Raw genomic sequence first — 4767 nt, forward strand, 5'->3', positions numbered from 1 at the left:
TTTTAGTGTTCATAAAAGGCATAATATATGCCTTGAGGAGGAAATTGTCTTAACCTACAGAATGGAGAGAGCACCAGTACCAGGTTGAGTTTTCCAAAAGTACACATAAGCTCATAGTATGAAGAAGCCCATTTAATCCCTAACACACCCATCAATTTTCAGACTTGCACCTTGAACTGCCAAGTACTATGCTCCTTCAGCATATGTCAATGACAAGTAATAAGGGAAATTAAAAAACTGATTCTCCTGGGGTAGATCCAACTCAAAGATCATGCTGTTTGTCCAAAAAACTAACCCAAGCACCTTAAAGAATCTTAATCCTTATTTTAGAATATCTCAGAGAGGAAATACTAAAATTTTTAAATAAATTATTCATCCTGCCCTGGTCTCTAATCAAGAACTTACAGCTCTACAAAGAACTCTTCTACCCCACTTCACAATCCATAACAGCAAATAGTAAGTGAAGAACTAAGTAATCATAAACTCAGATCTTTAAAAAAGGATGCAGCAAAGCTTCTTCTGCTGTTATCCTTGAAGCTGGGTTTAGATCCAGAAGTCTATCAAGCAGGTCATAAGCTTCATCAGGTACCGCGTCCCAGCCTTCTAGATCGGTAGTGTGCACATCCAAACACCCCCAACAGCCACTTCTGTTCCCTTTACACAAGTTCCCCGAGTGCTGTGCTTGAGGTGTTTGTATGAGGCGAGCAGCTTTATGGTCAGTCTTCTCTGAAAAAGTTGGGTCATGAGAAGCAGGTCCTTGTATATCATTTGTTAATTTGGGAGTGTTAGCCTCTGAGCCTCTGAGCTTCTCACAGAGTTTTCTCAAGTCTTGTGCTGGGACAAGTCTTGTGCTACACAATATTGATTTGCCAAAAGTTTTCACAATCCTCAAATTGTCATAATTTGAGCCAAAGCAGTTAAATCATCACTTGATTTATAAGATGGATATCATCCACTGAGCAAAGAAATAAATATGACACCTGCAGACCACATGTCAACAGCTGTAGTTTGATCGGGGCACTTTGTCAAGACCTCTGGTGCTCTGAATCCTGATGTACCTGCCCTAGGGGCAATCTGTTACTCCCTTGAAGGGCAAATACTGCAAACTTTACCTGTTGCATAACAGTCACAGGTCAGGCTAACTGGGCAAGAACTGGTAGTTTTCTTCATCACACCACTATTCATAACTTTGGCAGAAACAGCCTTCTTTTTTGTTGCTAACTTTCTGTAGAATACATCCACTGACTTTGACTGCTTCATACGTTTCACTGTAGGGCTCTCATGTGAAATGGAGCTGTGTATATTGAAATTTCTTTCTCCAACAACAGAGCGCTGGACAGAAAGGCCTACAGAGCCATCCTTTCCATCTTTTCCTTGTTTAATCTAAATCTGCGCATGTGTGTAGGGCCTTTTAACAGAAGTTCTTGTGGTAGGCTGCTGATCTAGCTCCCTAGGTGCTGCGGAGCCACCTAATGAAATCTTGTTTCTGGTGATTACATGGACTTTATTTTCTGATCGTCCTCAGCTGGGAATCTCCAAATGAGCACCGAATCATGGGTTCCTTGGGCCAAACCAAAGTCTACCAAGGCATACTTTGTCAGGTGCCTATTATATAAAAAATTGCTGGGCTTAATATCACGATGAACAATACCAAACTGATGAATGCGTTTCAAAGCTTTGAATAGATTAAACATATATTCCCGTACTTCTTGAAAGGAAAGGGAATTCAAGATATCCAAAAAGGATTCATGCTCCAGATATGGCATAGCAATAGCCACATGATCGTTTTTCCTAAAGCAGTATTTAACTGCCATGACATTGTCTTGCCCGCTGCGGGTCCCCTCCCATCCCCCCGCCACTGTTAGGCACTGAAGTTCAGCTGCAATTCTGATAGGATGACTTGTTGGAATTAAGAGATTTAGGGCAATTTTCTCTTCAGGTCCTACTTGTAACTGTGCTGTGGCCAAATAAACAGAGCTGAAAGTGCCTTCTCCAATATTGTCCTTTATCTTAAACACATTATGGAGCTATGGTACAGCTTTATAAAGCTTATCAATATCTTTTTTAACACCTTGTAGTTTAAAATTCTGCTCATATTTTATATATATATAATGCCCTTGACCAGAATCGAACCTGGGACCTTTCAGTCCGCAGGCCGATGCTCTATCCACTGAGCAAAACCAGTTACGACATGCTCATAATTTTTTAAAGAGCCATCCACCTGTAACCGGTCACGCAGGGGAGAGATAGCCATAGGCTCATCCACCTGAATCCCCAGAGATGCCTCCATCACAAAACAACTGGGATGCAAAATGCCAGCTAAGGGGTCATGTCCACAGGGAGAGCCCAGCAGAGTTTAAGGGAATATGACTTCTGTGGCTCCCCAAATGCCTGGGTCGCTGTCTCCAAGAGCGCACCTCCTACTGACTATGCCAAAAGCGCCTGCGCAACACTTCCCGCCTCGGCGCTTCTCCAGCATGTCTTCTTTTGATGCGTAGTCAATTTCTTTTTGAATAGTTGCATGAAAGAATTCAATTTCATTTTATTCAGCTCAGTAAAATGAAAAAGGAAGAGAGGGACAAAAATAATAGTAAAATGCAGCAATGGTTTAGCACTTCCTTTGGCTGTGCAGTGTGTGGGTCCCCATGTGTGCTGGGTCCCTGTGTCACAATCACCAATTGCCTATCTAATGTAAGCACCACTGTGGTTCTAAATTCTTTACAGGCGTTACTAATTAAATGTGATTTATTCCTCAGCACGTGTGTGTAATGTAGTATTATTATTTGCCTTTTTTTTTGATAGAGGTGATGTTTTAATGACACAGCCAACACCCACAATTACATGTGTCTCTTCAGATAACTTGATCTTTGGGACCAGACTTTGTACAGAGTCAAGCAACACATAGAAGTGCACAAGTGACACAGGCAAGAGTCTTGCTTCTAGCGAGGGGACAAGATATCTCCATCTCATGCTCAAAGTACTGTTTTATTCTTCTTAAATAGAAAGCTTAATTTGCTCTGGCCTTCAGAAGGGCTCTAATCCAGGCCGCATTTCTTTTCAAGGGATGTTCTCTTCATCTGAGAAAACTACGAGAGCAGCCTTTCAGTCTTGCAATAGTCTAACAGTTAAACTCTAACCCGTGGTGTATACTAGATTTGTGCAGTAGGGAACACATGTGGGAGAGGGCTGCTTTGGTGGTGCTGGTTTTGGTGGTACGTCTTTACTGGATTTTGGTGACTACATCATGGATGGAGGTGGCCACATAATCTAGGTTTTTGGTGGTTAAGCCACACATGTTGATTCGACCACTTGGCAGCAGATAAATGTGCTTTTCACTGACCAGATAGTCATCCTGCTTGGTCTTCAACCCCATGAAGCTGAACATTCCAATTTGCTCCATGATATGGTTTCAGGTTCCAATTGTGCCCAGAGTTCAGATCTCATGGTCAGAATCCGGTAAGCCATTGCCTTCACATTACCTGTTCATTCTCTAAAGAGCTCAGGGTTAGAGAAGGTAGTGACCACGATCCAGGCTTCCTGAGCAGGGGTATTGGACCAAGAAATTTGCACATACTTCTCCATCGGGGAAAGGGTCCTCTGCGTGCTGTCAGGTTCTTTTGCAAACACGGTCAGATTCCCCACCGCTCATTGTAGAGCCCAGTTTTTGGAGAAGGACTGGGCACAGAAGAGCTCAAATCCTTCAGACACAAAATAGCGAATGGACCAGGCATCTTTCTCTGGGTTTACAGATGGGAAGCCCTGATAGGCTGAGTCAAAGAAGGGAAAAAGAAATCGGTGCTTTATGGGGGAGGCGATAAACTCCCCCCACTGCTCTGGAGTTGGGTCGGTTCCAGTGGGTTGTATGCAGGGGCCTGGAGGACAACGATGGAATACTCTGGAGCATCTCCAGATCCTTCAGGGAACCCTGGAGGTCAAGTCCTCTCTTCGCTGCATCCCAATAGTGATAGGACCGGATGTCTCTAAATCTAGCGGCAGTAAACACAGCATTGTGATTCTCCCGGTGTGTCATTGTTTGTTCCATTGTACCATCACGCTAAGAAAGTGCATCCATTCCCCCCAAGCACTGTACACCTCCTACCCGCTTCTACGGGATTGCTGTGCTGTCCTCCCCAAGGGCAAGGCAGGAAGCATGGGTCCGGAACTCCCGGAGGCCCAGGATCTGCAGATACTCTGGTGGTTTAGCAATGTTCTGCTCCACCTTCCTCACTACAGGCAATACCCAGGGCTGATAGTCATCCTTGCCATAAGCTCCCACCCCCAGCTTGACCTTGCAGGGTCCGCATCCTCCCAGAAGTCTGCAGTGAGCTTACAGACAAGGACCAGCGAGGCCTGCATTTTAAACAGCACTAAATACAGTTTTAAAATAATTAACGTATTTTAAAATTATTTTTTAAATTTATTTCAGAGAGGAAGGGAGAGGGAGAGAGAAATATCAATGATGAGAGAGAATCATCGATTGGCTACCTCCCCTATGACCGCTACTTGGGATAAAGCCCTCAACCAGGCATGTGCCCTGACCAGAATCAAACCATTACCTCCCAGTTCATAGGCTGAAGCTCAATAACGGAGCCATACCCACCAGGCGGTTTAATGTGTATTTTTTTTTTAAATATATTTTTTATTGATTAAGAGATGAAAAGAGAGAGAGAGAAACATCAATGAGAGAGAATCATTGATCAGCTACCTCTTGCACGTCCCCCACTGGGGATCAAGCCCACAACTTGGGCATGTGCCCTCGACCAGAAT

The 4767-nt window shown here is 43.8% G+C and overlaps 2 pseudogenes; both read right to left on the reverse strand.

Annotated features, from left to right (window-relative positions):
• Positions 1-2290, reverse strand: LOC102770989 (annotated as a pseudogene).
• A 905-nt stretch (positions 2291-3195) lies between these two features.
• Positions 3196-4356, reverse strand: LOC102771272 (annotated as a pseudogene).
• Between the last annotated feature and the right edge of the window lie 411 nt (positions 4357-4767).

Source organism: Myotis davidii, unplaced genomic scaffold (assembly GCF_000327345.1).
Source record: "Myotis davidii unplaced genomic scaffold, ASM32734v1 scaffold4764, whole genome shotgun sequence".
Lineage (NCBI taxonomy): Eukaryota > Metazoa > Chordata > Mammalia > Chiroptera > Vespertilionidae > Myotis > Myotis davidii.